Source organism: Enhydra lutris, unplaced genomic scaffold, assembly GCF_002288905.1.
Source record: "Enhydra lutris kenyoni isolate GAN:26980312 unplaced genomic scaffold, ASM228890v2 scaffoldscaffold67, whole genome shotgun sequence".
Classification (NCBI taxonomy): domain Eukaryota; kingdom Metazoa; phylum Chordata; class Mammalia; order Carnivora; family Mustelidae; genus Enhydra; species Enhydra lutris.
The window spans coordinates 7,100,848-7,120,305 of record NW_019154151.1 but is presented as its reverse complement, the minus strand read 5'-3'; positions in this window follow the sequence as shown (position 1 = coordinate 7,120,305).

Below are 19,458 nucleotides of genomic sequence, written 5' to 3'. Positions count from 1 at the left end.
TTTAAAGATCAATAACAAATTGAAAAAAATCACATGTACGTTTTTTTTTTTACTTTAAACTCACCAAATTTCACTAACCAGTATATTTCCTCTGTTCTCTCTTTTATAGTCAACATACTGTGATTCATTGCAATTAATCATTCTGGTCTAGAGTTTTTTAAGTAGACCTTTCAAAAGTACTCACTATGTCCAACTCCAACGTTATTAACTCTATCTTTGGTAGCTATGATTACAATATATGAAATATAGCTTAAGCACTACCTAGAAATATAGTTCTATACAAGAATTCAACCTGAATGACAATTTTTACCATGTTTTAGGAGTTATGTAACAAGTGATATATAATATCAAATTGAAGGATTTGAGTTCTTTCCTGGTGTAATTTAAAAATACTTTTCTAGCTTGTAGTAAAGGGGCATGGTGGTGATTTTAATAATGATAGAAAGCAACAAATGTATCAGAAAATGATGAGGAAGTTGGTAAAACCGATGCAGATTTTGGATTATGCTTTAACATGATCTGATCTAAAGCTTGGATTGCAGAAATGTCATTCCAAGTTATAGTGTCAGAGGTTGAGCAAATACAACTTTGTTTTTATTCTGATGGGAATTTCCTAAGGCTGAGAGCTAGGAAGAAAATCCTCTTTTAACTTGCAAACTGAGCAAATTTGATCTGGAAATCATGAAAAGAGAATAAATATGAAGCTCCAGGGTGTCATTTTTATAAGATATTTTTATGCCCGTAAATACTCTGAGTGTAAATGCTGGCAGTTTTATTGAATACCATACCTGCAGTTTGGTTTAAATGCTACTTACAGCTCTATCAACTCCCAGTGGATTTCTCCCACAAGCATCAGTACCACTTAAAGCCTGGGATAGGTTACTGTTATAATATGATTACTTCATTAAAGATCTTGACTCCAAATAGGAAGTAAATGCAATTGAAATAATACAATAGCATGAATTGACTTGTTTCACAATCCAGATGATGTTAGGAAAATAAGAAAATGAATATTTTCATTGTTCTTTAGTTATAATCAAAGATTTTATTATCTTTCCATCTGGGAAATTCAGCATTTTTTAATCATTGTGTACTGTATTAGTATTTCCTACATTTAAGCTGAACCAGACTATAGTACAGTTGGGTCATATGATCTATATTTTGCAGGCTAAAGGGCACCACATGATTTCATCCAGATAAATTATTCAAAAAACAGTTCGGGACTCTGAGAATTCTCAGTTTCTACTTCTCCTTTACTGACCTATGTCTTCTGAACTGTATTACTTAAAACTTCAAAATAAGAAGAAGCCTTAATTTTCTGTGGGAACATTTTCCTACTTACATAGTCACCCAGAAAAGACTAGATAATAACTATCTTGTGAATTTACAGGCAAAAGTTAGGCAGTATCTTTGATAAAGAGTTTCCATATGCTACAGTCATGAAAGCAGAAAAAGGAAAGGCAGGTATATGTAGAGAGGAGGCAACATATTGCTGCAAACTGATAATTTTTTGTTTATTACATTAAATTATTTTCTTAGGCAGTTGTAATCTGAAGTTAATAAAATTATTTATCGTTCTAAATTATATAAATGAACAGGCAAATCCAACTAGGAAGGCTCAAAAGAGGTATTTGAGAGTAGTCCTTTAATAGATTTACAGAAGATGATTGAAAGACAACAAGGCAGACTGTCTTAAACCCTATTCATTGTTTAAAATGAGAGAAGTATCTGGATTGCCTTTGTCCTGCTCTTCTTAAGCTTATTTTCCCTTCACCTGAGACATTAAATATCCTCTGGAAATAGGGATTAATCAACTATAGCTTATGAACAAAATTTGGTCTATCACCTCTCTTTTTGAACAATTTTTTTTTAAGAACAGAGTTAAAACGTTGTTTTAGTCAATGACAGTTTTTGTACCACAATGGCAGAATTGAACAGCTGTAATTATGTATGGTCCTCAAGTCTGAATATTGCTTTCTGACTCTACTGAAAAAGTTTGATCCCTGTTTTAAGTTTTAGTCTTTCAACATAGGGGGAAGGGAAACAAAAATGAGAGGGAATCAAACCATAAGAGACTCCTAACTATAGAAAGCAAACTGAAGGTTGATGGAATGACGTGGACAGACATAGACTTAATGGGTGATGAACACTGGGTGTTATATGTAAGTAATGAGTCACTAAATTCTACTCTTGGAACCAATATTGCACTATATGTTAACTAACCAGAATTTAAATATTGGAAACAAACAACCAAAATGTTAGCTCTTCCCTTACTTTCACCTCAATTGGTTTCTCTAGGAACAATTCTATCCAGAAAATAATGTAATATAAGTCACTATTATTTAGTACACTGAGACTTAATGTCAGCTTACCCATACTGCAGGTGACTAATTTCTTAAGTATATAATTCAGTTTTATATTTGTGCTTGAGTCATTTGGCTTTGTAGCTTGCCTCATAGTCCGGAATCTAGGTTTCACTTTTGTTTTGGTTTGCATTTCTCTGCCCCAAATTCCATCACTGAATCCCAGCACAGAAACTGTAGCTCTACTACTCACAGGATAACTTCCATCCTGCCTCTTGTTCACCTAGATTTTGAGTGACACTACCCCACAGCTATTACACATCCATAAGTTGAGGCATAAGACCATCTGTATGCTTGTTTGCATTTCAAAGTACAGTCATCATTCACTTTGAATGCTGTGCATTGAGTGATAAATTGGGCTCTCAGAACTATTGACTGAGTTGGTCCAAATGAGTGTTTCTCATCCAGGTGTAAATTTCTAGTTTCAGGCCCCTTTCTTCCAAGTTTTCTTCATCCTATGACAGACAAGTAGAAGAAAAATATTATATATGTTGAGTTAGCAATTTCACTGGGTGGAAAAGAAAGATGGTTTTATCACAAGCACAGACTTATTCAAATAATATGTATAGAGAGAACAAAATAATTTCAGGCCTTCTGAAGTGAGTGGAATAGAATCTTATCTCATTTTTAAAATTATTTTAACATTAACACTATGTATCCAGTGTGACAAGAAATTATTTACATTAAGGGGAGAAATAAACAATTGGAAGCCATTTTGAACCTTGGGCCTCCAAGGGGAAAATGTAGTTTTAGGTTACAGAGAGTGAGTGGTCTCTAGTGGTGTGAATGGACTTGGTAAAAGAGATTGGATTGGAGAGCACAAGGTTTATTTCAATTGTGCCAATTCAGCAGAAAATCTTACCAAATTCAAGGAAGAACGTTACCCCAAGCTGATTAAAATGATTATGCCTGCCAATTCTTGTTGAGGTATAAGCATGCCCAATTGACTAGTCAAAATCCCCAGTGTGCATGAGTATGTATAAATCCCATACTATATATTGCAAGAGATAAGATTCTCCTTGAGTGTCAATAGTGGTTTAAGCTTTTTTTAAATTATTTGTTTGTTTTAAACAGGGAATCTCATTTCATGGGGTGGTTGATGAACTTTTTCAACTGGAAGTAACTATCTTTTTACTTTAACCTTCTAGAACAGCATAACATCATTGTAGAGAAATTAAATGGATTCCCAGTATTAATAGCACCTTTTGATTTAGAGGCATTCTTATAGGAAATTTAGATTTTTTTTTAATTATAGAGAGAGGGAGACAGAGAGACAGAGATAGAGAGACAGAGAGAGGAAAAAGAAACATTCCCATTGTCACCTGAAGTTCGGTGTTTTCACCAGGAATGCCTGGAGTATGTGGGAATATCTGACATACTCCATTAATTTAGCTCATCATGAATTATTGCATTATATTTTCAGAGTCATTCTCTATAAATGAATATTAAATGAAGTCCACCTTGGTATTGATTGATGGGGAAAATATTCATAATTATGGTATCAGACTGTGAAGTCCAGTATTGTAAACAGCTTCCTTTACTCAAACTTAATATGAAATATGTAGCACAGGAAACTGCAAATCTTGATAACATATCTCTTGCAAAGTTGAGGTAAAAATGGGCTCTGCAGGAGTTGGCTAGAAGAGCCCAAATAAGCAGGCTTTGAAGCCTCTTCTGTAAGTAGTCCCTCATGTTAATTCAGATATCATTCTCAAACCTAAAAAAAATCATCCAGTATACAGCCTGATCTTCCAAGTAATCCTCAGCAAGAAACCCTGGAGTAAATAGTTTAGAAAATAAGAGGAAGACCTTGGCAGAGGTAATTGGGGAAAAAAAGGTAAGATACACAAATACAAAAGAGGTATGTACAAAAATTTTTCTGTTGACTGCTTATAGAAAACATATCTTTGGTTAATCACTTCAAATTTTATATGCCTGAAAATGAAATTGGCATGTTTTTCAAAACTACCTACCATTTCATTATGTTTATATAAATGATACAACAAATCTAAAAAAACCAGAGTCACTTTGAAAGTTCTCATCTTTTTCATCTTTTCAACCTAATATTACAATAAATTTTGTTGATTCTCTTGCTAAAGGTCTATTTGTCCTGCCACTATATTTTCCTGGTGGTAATTCTGGACTTACTATTCATTACCTTTAACCTGGATTTCTACAATAGTTTCTTTTTCCAAATTCAAACTCCAGAAGTTGCTGTCTGCCTTCCAATCTTTTCTATATGTTCACTGCCAGAACTATCTTGCTAGAAAACACAGCCATGAATTATGTTGCTTTCATGCTTAAGAATCTACAATGACTTCCTAGTGTGTACAATATCAAGTTTAATTTCCATTCTTCATACTATAACAGATTTTATCTATCCAGGTCCCTTTTTCCTCTATAGCACAAGCCATTAACTCAAGCCAGGCCAACATTTGTACCATTGCACTGTGTGTGATGTATTAATTCCTCTTACCAAAAACAGTAACATTTAAACATTTAAGCTTATGCTAATCATGAAACTAAGTTTTTTTCTTGAATTTTCTCTAATGTTCACAAAATATATTCAAATAGAAAGTGTCAACTTTGTGTTAATAGCTGAAGAACCTAACTATCAGATAATTAATTTGCCCAGGGTTAACATGCTAGTAGCAGAGTGAAGATTAAAATCCACTTTGGGAGAAGAGGAGTTAAGATGGCAGAGTAGTAAGGGGATCCTATGCTTGCCTCATCCCATAAACATAGCCAGATAAATATCAAATCATTTTTCACACACAAGAAATCAATCTGAGGACCGAGAGAACAAACTGCACATCTAGAGGACAAAACAAACAAACAAACAAACAAAAAAACACACTGTGAAAGGTAGGAGATGTGGAGACATGAATTGAGTAAGAAATGAATCACAGGTATTGTAGAAGAGAGGATTTCTTGACCACAGAGGAGAAAGAGATGGAGCAAGAGGAAGAGTAGTGCATAAGGGATTGCCCAAGAAAAACACTTCCCCAAAACCACCAACTGGAAAAAAAAAATAGGGACTTATTATCAGAAGTTTCACAAGCAGCAGAACTCAAAGTCTGAAGTTTTAAAAATCCAGGCCATCACCAGGATGGAGCCTAGTGGGTATAGAAGTGCTCCTATGGAGAAGTAAGGCAGAGGCCCAGAAGCAGTGTGGTCTGAGGATCTCCTGGGTCATACTAGGAGAGACAGTTGCCCTTCTTGGAGGGCATTTGGGAGAGTTGACACTGATTCTCATGGGGCAAAAGAACTGGCAGACTCCCATGCACTGCCGTGTTCATTAACACGGGATAAGAGACACCCACTGAAGGCAGCTAAGCTGGTTGCTAGATTTTTGCTGCACTTTACCATAATTCCAAGTCCCTGCATGTTTGTGCGACTACCTTCTAGGGCAAACCGATACCAAACACAGCATGGTAAAACCGTCCCCTAGAGGATCAGTATGGGTTTGTGCCATGCTTGGTCCCTAAAACTTAGTTTTGAAACCCAGATGGTATACCTGAGATAAAACACAGGAGTACTATTGCCACCAGGTGGGCAGATGGCTAAGACACAGAAAAGGTTAAGGCTGAGATCTGAGGGATGCCTGGGACACACAAGAGGAGAATGCTTGCTCTTATGTGAGGGCCTCCTGAACAGCTGTGGGCATGAACTCCCCTCTCTGGGGGCAAGAGAGTGGGCTAATGCCATTTTCTCAGACCCAACAGCATGAATGGACTTCAGAGAGCAGTACAACACCCACAGTGGAGGCTTGAGATGCTTAGACTAAGCCCCACCCTCTGAGCTCTGCAGGTATTTTTTTTCTTTGTTTTGTTTTGTTTTTTACTAGGGCAAGTGTGGGTGAGTGTTAGAACAGAAGTGAGCCCTTCCTCAGAAAACCAGCAAAAACCTATTGCACACAACAAGTCTACTGAGCATACAGTACTACAAAGCTCCAACTTTAGTGAAAACAAGATCTAGTATCTTTTAACAAGCACACAAAAACATTCCTACTTAAAACTTGCAAAACACTGGACAAGGATCAAACACTCCTCACTACAGACAAGCAAAAACTCTGTAGAGGGGTGGCCTGAGGGAAAGGACAGCCAAACCACAATAGCAGAGTACATAGAGCATACATCAGAAACACTTCCTGAAGTACCAGGCCTGGGGCAGGATATGAAGTCTTCTTAATATAGTCATTACTTTTAGGAACAGGAAACATAACAGACTTTCCTAACACACAGAAGAAGACAGAGACCTGGACAAACCTCCAAGACAAAGAATTTCATCCCAAAAGAAAGAGCAAGAAAAGGTCACAGCCAGGGATGTATCCAAAACACATACAAGTAATATCCCTGAACCAGAATTTAAAACAATAAAAAAGATACTAGCTGGGCTTGAGGAAAGCATAGAGGACACCAGGTAGTCCCTTACAATAGAGATAAAAGACCTAAAAACCAGTCAGGCTAAAATAAAAAATGCTATCACGAAGATGCAAAACCAACTGGATGTTAGGTCCACAAGGATGGAAGAAGCAGAGAAACAAATAAGTGAAATGGAAGATAAAACTACAGAAAATAATGAAGCTGAAAAGAAGAGGGAAAGAAAAAAAAGTATTGGATCATGAAGTTACACTTAAAGGAACTCAGCACCTCCATAAAGAAAAATAATATTGGTATCATAGGAGTCCCAGAAGAAGAAGAGAGTGAAAAGAGGGCAGAAGGTTCATTTGAGTAAATTATAGTTGAAAACTTCCCCAATCTGGAGATGTTAAAAGACATTTAAATCTAAGATACCTGGGTGGCTCATTGGGTTAAAGCCTCTGACTTAGGCTCAGGTCATGATCTCAGGGTCCTGGGATAGAGCCCCACATCAGGCTTTCTGCTCAGCAGGGAGCCTGCTTCCTCCTCTCTCTCTCTCTCTCTGCCTGCCTCTCTGCCTACTTGTGATCTCTGTCAAATAAATAAATAAAATCTTAAAAAAAAGACATTTAAATCCAAGAGGCACAGACAACTCCCACCAAAAAGTGACAAAGACAGGCCAACACAAAGACATATTGTAGTAAAATTTGAAAAATACAGAGATGGGGGGAAAGTCCCGAAAACAGCAAGGGAATAGAAATCCCTAACCTACAAGGATAAACAAATCAGGTTAGCAGCAAATCTACCCACAGAAATATGACAGACCAGAAGAGAGTGGCATGATACAGTGTGCTAAATGGGAAAATTATGTAGCCAAGAATATTCTATCTAGTAAAGTGGCCATTCAGAAAGAAAGACAGATAAAGAGTTCCCCAGACAAATAAAATAAATGGTTTGTCACCACTAAATCAGCCCTGTAAGAAATTTCAAAGGGGACTCTTTGAGTGGGAAATGAAGACCAAAAGTGGCAAAGACAAGAAAGGAACAGAGAAAATCTCCAGAAACAATGACTTTATGGTAATATAATGGCACTAAATTCATATCTTTCAAAAATTACTCAGAATGCAAATGGACTAAATATTCTAATCAAAAGAGATAGGGTATCAGAGAAGGGGGGACCCTTCTCTGATACCCTCTGTCCTTTAGATCCAAGGACACCTACAGACTGAAAGCGAGGAGATGGAGAGCTGTTTATCATGCTAATATATCAAAAGAAAGATAGCACATCCATATTTATATGAGACAAACTAGATTTAAACCAAAGACTGTAACAAGAGATGAAGTAGAACACTATATCATAATATAGGGGTCTATCCAAGAAGAAGATCTAACAATTGTCAATATTTATGTACCCAACTTGGAAGCACACAATATTATAAAACAGTTAATAACAAACATAATGGAACATATTGCTAATAACACAATAAAAGTAGGGGATTTTATTTTTTTTTAAGATTTTATTTATTTATTTATTTGACAGAGATCACAAGTAGGCAGAGAAGCAGGCAGAGAGAGAGGAGGAAGCAGGCTCCCTGCTGAGCAGAGAGCCCAACACAGGGCTCGATCCCAGGACCCTGGAATCATGACCTGAGCCGAAGGCAGAGGCTTTAACCCACTGAGCCACCCAGGCGCCCCAAAATAGGGGACTTTAATACCCCATGAACATCAATGGACAGATCAGCAGAAAATCAACAAGGAAACAATGGTTTTTAATGATGCATTGGACTAGATGGACTTCACAGATATATTCAGAACATTTCAGCCTAAAGCAACAGAATATACATTCTTCTTGAGGGCACATGGAACATTCTCCAGAATAGATCACATACTGGATTACAAACCAGGCCTCAATAAGAACAAAAAGATTGAGATCATACCATGCATAATTTCTGACCACAATACTATGAAACTTGAAGTAAACCACAGGGAAAAATTGGAAAGACCACAAATAAGTGGAAGTTAAAGAACATCCTACTAAAGAATTAAAGAGGCTATCCAGAATATTAAAGATGAAATAAAAAGTACATGGAAGCAAATTAAAATGAAACCCAACAGTCCAAACCATGTGGATGCTGCAAAAGTGGTCATAAGAGGAAAGTGTATAGCAGCACAGTCCTACTTAAAGAAGCAAAAAAAGAAAAAGAAAAAAAAAGAAGAAGAAGAAAAGTCTCAAATACACAATCTAACCTTATACATAAAGGAACTAGAAAAGAAAAAGCAACTAAAGCCCAAAGTCAGCAAAAGAAGGGAATTAAAAAAAAAAATACCACACAAAACTGTAGAACAAATCAATGAAATCAGGAGCTGATTCTTTGAAAGAGTTAACAAAATTGATAAATATCTAATCATACTTTTCAAAAAGAAAATAGGGCCCAAATAAATACAATTATGAATGAAACATGGAGAGATCACAACCAACACCACAAAATACAAGCAATTATAAGAATATTATGAAAAATTATATGCCAGAAAATTGAGCAATCTGTAAGAAATGGACAAATTCCTAGACACACGTGAACTATCAAAACTGAAACAGGAAGAAATAGAAAATTTGAACAAACTGATAACAAGCAAAGAATAGAATCAATAATAAAAATCTCCCAACAAACAAAAGTCCAGGGACAGATGGTTTTCCAGGTGATTTCTACCAATCATTTAAAGAACAGTTAATATCTCTTCCTTTCAAAGTTTTCCAAAAAATTGAAATGGAAAGAAAATGTCCAAACTCATTTTACGAGTACAGCATACCTTGATTCCAAAGCCAGAAAAAGACCCCAATAAAAAAGGAGAATTATAGGCCAATATCCCTGATGAATATGGATGCAAAAATTCTCAATAAGATACTACTAAAACAAATTCAACAGTATATTAAAAGAATTATTCACCACAACCATATGGGATTCATTCTTGTACTATAAGGATGTTTTAATATTTGCAAATTAATAAACATGATAAACATCAATAATAAAAAATAGGATAAGAACTGTATGATGCTCTCAGTAGAAAAAACATTTGTCAAAGTACAGCATCCGTTCTTGACAAAAACCCTCAACAAAGCAGGGTTAGAAGGAACATACCTAAACATCATAAAGGACATATAGAAAAAATCCAAAACAAATATCATCCTCAATGGGGATAAGTGAGAGCTTTTACTCTATGGTCCTACTCTATATTCTTACCGATAACAAGACAGTGTCTACTCTCAACACTCTTATTAAAAATAGTATTGGAAGTCCTAGCCTCAGCAATCAGATAACAAAAAGATAGAAAAGACATCCAAATCAATAAGGAAAAAGTAAAACTTTCACTATTTGCAGACAACATGATACCCTATGCAGAAAACCTGAAATACCACCAAAGAATTGCTAGAACTGATAATTGAATTCAGTAAAGTTGCAGGATACAAAAGGAATATACAGAAATCTGTTTATTTCTATATACCTATAATGAAGCAGCAGAAAGAGAAATCAAGAAATCAATCCCACTTATAATTGCACCAAGTACCATAATATTCCTAGGAATAAACCTAACCAAAGAGGTGAAAGATCTGTACTCTGAAAATGATAGAGCACTAAAGAAAAACATTGAAGATGACACAAAGAAATGTTAAAAATATTCCATGTTCATGAATTGAAAGAACAAATATTGCTGAAATGTGTATACTACCCAAAGCAATCTAACATTTCATGCAATCCCTATCAAAACATTAGTAACATTTTTCTCAGAGCTAGGAAAAAACAAACAAACAAAACAACAACAACAAAAAACCATTCCTAATATTTGTATGGAGCCACAGAAGACTGAAAATAATCAAAGAATTCTTGAAAAAGAAAAGCAAAGCTAGAGGCATCACAATTCTGGTCTTCAAGTTATATTATAAAGCCGTAGTGATCAAAACCATATAGTACTGGCAAAAAAAAAAAAAAAGATACTTAGATCAATGGAACAGAATAGAAAACACAGAAATAAGCCCACAACTATATGGCCAATTAATCTTTCACAAACCAGGAAAGAATATCCAGTAGGAAGAAGACTGTCTCTTCAACAAATGGTTTTGGGAAAACTGGACAGCAACATGCAGAAGAATGAAACTGGACCACTTTCTTACACCATACACAAAAATAAATTCAAAATGGATGAAAGATCTAAATATGAGACAGGATACCATCAAAATTGTACAGAAGAACACAGGTAGCAACCTCTTTGACTTTGGCTGCAGCAACTTCTGGCTAGACTTGTCACCAAAGGCAAAGGAAACAAAAGCAAAAATGAACTATTGGGGTTTCATCAAGATAAAAAGCTTCTACACAACAAAGGAAATAGTCAAAAAACTAAAAGGCAACTTATGGAATGGGAGAAGATTCTTGCAAATGACATATCTTATAAAGGGTTAGTATACAAAATCTAGGAAGGACTTATTAAACTAAAATTTAAAAAATTCAGTTAAGAAATGGGCAGAAGACTTGAATAAACATTTTTCCTAAGACATCCAGATGGCTAACAAACACATGAAAATATGCTCAACATCACTCAGGGAAATACAAATCAAAAACATGATGAGATAGCACCTTACACCTGTCAGAATGGCTGAAGTTTACAATACAGGAAACAACAGATGTTGGCAAGAATGAAGGAAAAAGGAGAACCCTCTTACTCTTTTGGTGCGAGTACAAATGGGTGCAGCCATTATGGAAAACAGTATGGAAGATCCTCAAAAATTTAAATGTGGAGCTACTCTACAATCCAGCAATTGCAGTAGTAAGTATTTACCCAAAGGATGCAAAAATACGGATTCAAAGGGATACATGCACTCCAATGTTTATAGCATCATTTTCTACTATAGCCATTTCATGGATAGAATCTAAATGTCCATTGACACATAAGTGCATAAGGAAATTGTGGTACATGTGCAGAATAGAATATTACTTGGCCATCAAAAGGAATGAAAGTTTGCCATTTGTAATGACATGGTTGGAGCCTGAGTGTATTGTGCTAAGCAAATCAAGTCAGTCAGAGAAAGACAAATACCATATGATTTCACTCATATGTGGAATCTAAAAAAATGAAATATGAACATAGGGGATGGAATAAAAAGAGAGGGAAGCGAAGCATAAGAGACTCTTAATTTTAGAGAAAAAGCTGAGGGTTGCTGGAGGGGGGATGATGGGGTAATTGGGTAATGGGTATTAAGGAGGGCACTTGTGGTGATGAGCAGTCAGCATTATGTGTAAGTGATGAATCACTAAACTCTGCTCCTGAAACCAAGTACCCTATATGTTAACTAACTAGAATTTAAATAAAAACTTGACTTAAGGGGCGCCTGGGTGGCTCAGTGGGTTAAGCCTCTGCCTTCGGCTCAGGCCATGATCTCAGGGTCCTGGGATTGAGCCCCGCATCCGGCTCTCTCCTTGGCGGGGAGCCTGCTCCCTGCCCCCTCTCTCTGCCTGCCTATCTGCCTACTTGTGATCTCTCTCTCTCGCTCTCTCAAAATAAATAAATAAATAAAATCTTTAAAAAAAAAAAAACTTGATTTAAAAAAAAAAAAAACACTTTGGTATGAGCCCAAAGCCTTTCTTTTCTGTAACACCAAATCCTGTGAGTATGTGCTTAATTTCTGCCAGTAACATTATAACCTTTCTTACTGGTCTTTTTTTCTGCAAAAATTGTTATTTGCTGTTACTACCCACCTTTCGTCACTAGCATCAAGGGAAGCGACTAACCTGATCTTTATTTTTTTAGCTTTATATATATGAAATAGTAATTATATTTGCTCATGCCTGATTTCTTTTATGCAATATTATGTTTGTAAGATTCAACCTATTTTTGTATGCAGTTGTAATTTTTTTCATTCTCCTTGCTTTATATAGCATTTCATTTAATGAACATACCACTATGTACCTATTATTTGCTTATTATAAATAATATTGATAAAGACAAAAGTTTGAGAGCTACTGGAACTGTCCACTGTCTCTTGTGGGAAGGTAAGTTGAAACAATTTGGAAAACAGTTTGGCAGTTTATTCTAAAGTGAACATATACACATTTTCAGACAGCAATTCCACTACCAAATATATACCCAGCAGATAAATTATGTATTTCCAGTAAATGACAGGAATAAGAAAGTTCACAGAAGCATAAGTTGATATCTTTTTTCCAACTTAACTATTCTTCAGCATATATATTGGTCTTAACTTCTGGTTTTAATCTGAATTTATCTTCATGTAAAATGAAGTTTAGCACCTATCACCAGCTTAAATATCATTTTTGTTAGTTTTTTTTTAGTCTTTTGCCTATTTTTAAGAAGTACTGTCTCTCTTTTCTTATTTATTTCCAATGTTTTAAAAAAATATATTATGGATATCAATCTTTTTAGGGGGGACTTATATATTTTAGGAATACCTTCTTCTACTTTATGGGTTATCTTTTAACTTTTTCATTGGTATCTTTTGATGCACAGTAGTCCTAAATCATAATATAATTCAATTTATCATTTTTTTTCTTTATGATTGGTAATTTTAGTTTTCTGTATGAAAATATGTGCTTACTCCAAAGTTACGAAGATGTTCTTATATAATTCCTATAAAAGTTCTATCTTTTAACATGTCATATTTAAATATACTGTTTATCTGGTCTTTTTATTTTTATAATGATATATAGGAGAAAAATTCATTTTTCCACATTGGATAGCAAATTACCCCAGTATAATTTACTGAAAAAAACAGGCTTTCCACAGGGTTATGATGTAGTTTCAACTTCATCATATACCAGGTAATTTACACAGGTTTTGTTTGTTCCTGGAACTTCCTATATAGTCCATTAGTCTACTTGCCTTTTTTTGTGTCAGTATCACATTTTCTTAATTTCTGAAAGCATTCATGTCTCTGGGATTATAAGTAATCCAGCTTTGTTTTTCTTCCAGATTGCTTTGACTATTCTCTTCCATTTGCATTTCTGTATAAATTTTTAAATCAGCTCATCATACTCAATAAAAAGCCGCTTGGGGTTTTGGAGAACTGATCTCTTAATATGGAGCTTTCTGATTCATACTCATGAACTTACTCAGGTTTTTATCAGTTTTCCTCAGTGATATTTTATACTTTTCTGTATACCGGGCTAACATACCTTTCTGTAAAAACCTTCCCTAGGTACTTAGTATTTTAATATTATTTTAAATAGAATAATATTTAAAGTGTAATTTCCTAATTTTGTTGTCCATATATGGAAAACATGATATTTTATATTGGTTTTGTATACACTGTCTGTATGCACTTACATGCACTTGTACGTATTGTTAAATTTATTTATTAATTCTAAGAGCTTCTAAATGTCTTTTATGTGTGTGTGTGTGTGTGTGTGTGTGTGTATTTTATTTTATTTTATTTTATAAACATATAATGTATTATTAGCCCCAGGGGTACAGGTCTGTGAATTGCCAGGTTTACACACTTCACAGCACTCACCATAGCAATGCCCTCCCCAATGTCCATAACTCCACCACCATCTCCTATCCCCCTTCCCCCGGCCACCTTCAGTTTGTTTCGTGACATTAAGAGTCTCTTATGGTTTGTCTCCCTCCCGATCCCATCTTGTTTCATTTAGATTTTATATGTACCCTGACAATTTCTATGTGAATGATTGTTCTATTAATTTTCCAATGTCTTGTGGCATTGACTAGAACATCCATTAAATAATAAATAGAAATTATAATGGTAGACATCCTTAATTAGTAGAAAACTCCGGGGTAGTGTTCCATATTTTGCCACTCAAATTAATTTTTTCTATATATTTTAGTGGACATTGTCTATCACATTAACTAAACTCCCTTCTTTGGTTAGGTTTATTCCTAAGTATCTTACAGTTTTTGGTACAATTGTAAAAGGGATAGATTCCTTTTCTGCTTCCTCCTTATTGGTGTGTAGAAATGCAACAGATTTCTGTATGTTGATTCTATATCCTGTGACTTTGCTGAACTTGTGTATCAGTTCTAGCATTTTTTTGTGGAATAAACATAACCAAAGAAATAAAAGATTTGTACTCTGAAAACTATAGAACACTCATGAAAGAAATTGAAGAGGACACAAAGAAAAGGAAAAATATTCCACGCACACAGATTGGAAGAACAAATATTGTTAAAATGTCTATAGCACCTAAAGTAATCTACACATGTAATGCAATTGCTATCAAAATACCACCAGCGTTTTTCACAGAGCCAGAACAAACAATCCTAAAATCTATATGGAACCACAAAACACCTCCGATATTCAAAGCCATCTTGAAAAAGAAAAACAAAGTGGGAGGCATCACCATTCCAGCCCTCAAGCTATATTAGAGATCTGTAGTCATCAAGACAGTAGAGTACTTACATAAAAACAGACACATAGATCAATGAAACAGAACAGAAAATTCAGAAACGGACCTAAAACTACATGGTCAACTTTGACAAAACAAGAAATAATATCCAGGGGGAAAAAAGCCAATTTCTTCAACAGATGGTGTTGGGAAAACTGGACAGCAGCATGAAAAGGATGAAACTGGACCACTTTCTTACACCATACACAAAAATAAATTAAAAATGGATGAAAGACCTAAATGTGAGATAGGTAACCATCAAAATCCTATAGGAGAACATAGGCCACAACCTCTTTGACATTGGACATAGAAACTTCTTACTAGACATGCCACCAGAGGCAAGGGAAACAAAAGCAACAATGAATACTTGGATCTCACCAAGATAAACAAACAAACAAACAAACAAACCAAAAAGCAAAAACCTCTACACAGTGAAGGAAATAGTCAACAAAGCTAAAAGGAAGCCTATGGAATGGGATAAGATAATTGTAATTGGCATATCTAATAAAGGGTTAGTATCCAAATTATATAAACAATTTACCAAACTCAACACCCAATAAACATATAATCCAGCTAAGAAACGGGCAGAAAATATGAAGAGACATTTTTCTAAAGAAGACATCCAGATGGCCAACAGATACATGAAAGGATGCTCAGTATCACTCATCTTTAGGGAAATATGAATCAATACTATAGTGATATATCACCTCACACCTGTCAGGATAGCTAAAATTAAAACACAGGAAAAAACAAATGTTAGTGAGAATGCAGATAAAGGGGAACCTGGAAATCCAAACTGTACTTTCCTGTTGGTGGAAATGAAAACTGATGCAGATACTCAGGAAAACAGTATGGAGGTTCCTCAGAATATTAAAAATAGAACTATTCTATGACCCGGCAATTACACTAGTAGGTATTTATCCAAAGGATGCAAAAATACTGTTTTAAAAGGGATTCATGCACCCCAATGATTATAGTAGCATTATCTAAAATGGCCAAATTATGGAAAGAGCCCAAATGTCCCTGGACTAATGAATGGATTAAGAAGAAGTGGTATGTATATTATGGAATATTACTCAGCCATCAAAAAGAATGAAATCTTGGCATTTACAATGACGTAGATGGAGCTAGAAAGTATTATGCTAAGTGAGATAAGTCAGAGAAAGATAAAGACCATATGATTTCACTCATATGTGGAATTTATAAAACAAAATAAGTGATCATAAGGGAGGGCGGAAAGAGACAGGAATACCAAAAAACATACTCTTAAGTACAGGAAACTTGAAACAGGTCATTTTGTCCTTCCAAATCTTGTTTTTGTTATATGATTTATTTGTAACTTCTTTTACAAGTCCAATTACACATTGTTATCACTGTGTTTTAAATAGATTTCCATTTATTTACAATCTTTTCTAGTGTTCTTCCTTCCTTTTTATGGTACCTAGTTCTATTAGGATTGTTTTTCTTCATACTGGATATATTTTTTGTAATGCAGATATGAATAAATTCAGCTTTTAAAATTTTGAAATTTTGTCTTTGTAGAACATTTTCATAATCACAGAACTATTTGTTTACATTTTTCAGCACATTATTCTATTTATTGTGTGCTGATTTTTTTTCAATCTATAGTTTAAGATATTTTGCTGGATTTAACCTTTTTAAGGTCATTAATTTTTCATACATTGTTCCATTCATTTTCTCCTCATTTAGGATTCTGATTACATGTAGGTTAAAACTTTTTTTTAAATTTTTTTTAAATCTTTTTTTTTAATTTATTTTCAACATAACAGTATTCATTGTTTTTGTACCACACCCGGTACTCCATGCAATCTGTGCCCTCTCTAATACCCACCACCTGGTTCCCCCAACCTCCCATCCCCCAGCTGCTTCAAACCCCTCAGATTGTTTTTCAGAGTCCATAGTCTCTCATGGTTCACCTCCCCTTCCAATTTCCCCCAACTCCCTTCTCCTAACTCCCCATGTCCTCCCTGCTATTTGTTATGTTCCACAAATAAGTGAAACCATATGATAATTGACTCTCTCTGCTTGACTTATTTCACTCAGCATAATCTCTTCCAGTCCCGTCCATGTTGCTACAAAAGTTGGGTATTCTTTAGATTGTTTTTCATTTATTACTTACTCTTGGATCTGTGTTTTCTTTTCATTTTTCTATGTTCAGTTTGGATCTTTTATTATTCTCCAGTTTTATTAACCTTGTATCTTGTTATGTTCTATCAGATGTTATACAAATCCAGCAAGTTTTTAGATTCAGAAAATGCCTTTTTGTATTACAAAATGATCCTTTGATACATCTCTGTAGACTCTAATTTTTTTAAATGCTATATCTCTTCTTCTTATTTCCACTTTCCCTTATATTTATCACATTAATTATAGTTATTTTAAGGTCCTTGTCTGCTAATTATAATATTAGGATCATATCTGGGTTTGCTTTTATAGACTATTCTATTTCTTCATTACTGATTTTTTACATGTCTAATACATTCTTTTAGTATATGTTGTAAATTGTTCCTAAAATGTTGAGGAAGATCTTGATTATGTAAATTATCCTTTCTTTAATATTATATTTTGCCCTAGAATGTAATTACATTGCCAGAAAATCACCTTAATCATGCAAAACCTTGTTTTTCAGCTTTTCTAATTTCTATTTCAATGTTGTCCTACTTCTGTGGTGTAGCCCATATTGTATGTTCCTTACTTTTGGGGTATAGGTGTTAGGGTCTCAACAGAAAGCCCAGGGTATCTTAACAAGTTCTCTGTTCTATCTAGGTTTGTACCACTATGCCTCCTCTGTGCTGCATGGCCTCTTTAATTTTTGCTCAGTTCTCTAGCCTCTGAAATAGTCCTGCCTGTACCAACGTAGATTAAGATATTCCCAAGGATATAAGAGGTATATTTATGTAGATATTTGTGACTTATTCTTTATGGTCTCTTCCTTTTTTCTACCGTGCCCCCTAAATCTCAGCCAACATGAATACTTACGTATGTTCATCAGTTTCCTAGAGCTACCATAACAAAATACCATAAACTGGGTGGCTTAAAATGACAAAAACTTATTCTCTCAATTCTTGAGGCTAAAAAATTTGAAATCAAGGTGTTGGAAGGGCCATTCTCCCTCCAGATACTCTAAGAAGTTGTATCTTGCCTTTTCCTAAATTTTGGTGGTTGATGATAATCATTGGTATTCCTTGGCTTATAGCTGCATCACTCTGATTTCTGGTTTTGTCTTTACACAGCCATCTTCCCTGTGTGTGTCTGTGTGTCTGTTTCTTCTTATAAAGGCAATAAAATTATTTGTACATCCACCTTAGCATGATTCAATATGACCTCATTTTAACCTCAATATATTTACAAACACCATATTGCCAAATAAAGTCAAAATCGCAGGTACTGGGGGAGAGAGCTTGATACATCTTTTGGAAGGACACGATTCATACTACATGCATGTATGCATGTATGTATGTATATTGTGTGTGTATGTTGTATAGTTGTTTATAATAAGAGTATAACCAGATAATCAATCATATATGAACTTTTGGTCTGCTAGCTCAAATGCCAGAATCACTTATAATTTGTTTCTGTTGCCTGTTTTATATTCTTGCTTGTTGGTCACATGTAATTGTCCTTATTGATTTTTTAATTGGATTTTGCACATTGCATATAGAAGAGCTATATAAACTCCTGATGATGTTATCTTTTATCACAGAAGGTTTTTATCTATTAGGTACATATGAGAGGAGGAGCTTATTACCTTAATCAAATCAGGAACAGAACTCTGTTGAGGCTCTATGGAAGTTTCGGTAAGGCACCATCTACCTCAGGTTTTTCCCATTACATGAATATGACCATCCAGGGCTTTCATCTGAGAATCTATTAGGTCTTTCCCTCCTCAGGACATATTTGTGAAAAGTTTTGGTCTGACTTTCAGAGATTTTTGTTTTGTCATACCCTGGTCAGTTTTAGAATTTAGGTGTCTCCAGGGCAATAATGGCTATTGTGAAACACTTGAAGTCTCTAACTTTGCTACTAAAGTGTTGAGCAGTGACCAAAATATCTGAAGGCTTTTCCATCCTCCAGTAAAGGCCCTTTGCTAGGGTCTTTTAAAAAATATTATTAATAGGGACGCCTGGGTGGCTCAGTGGGTTAAGCCTCTGCCTTCGGCTCAGGTCATGATCCCAGGGTCCTGGGATTGAGCCCCACATCGGGCTCTCTGCTCAGCAGGAAGACTGCTTCCTCCTCTCTCTCTCTCTCTGGCCTGCCTCTCTGCCTATTTGTGATCTCTCTCTCTGTCAAATAAATAAATCTTTA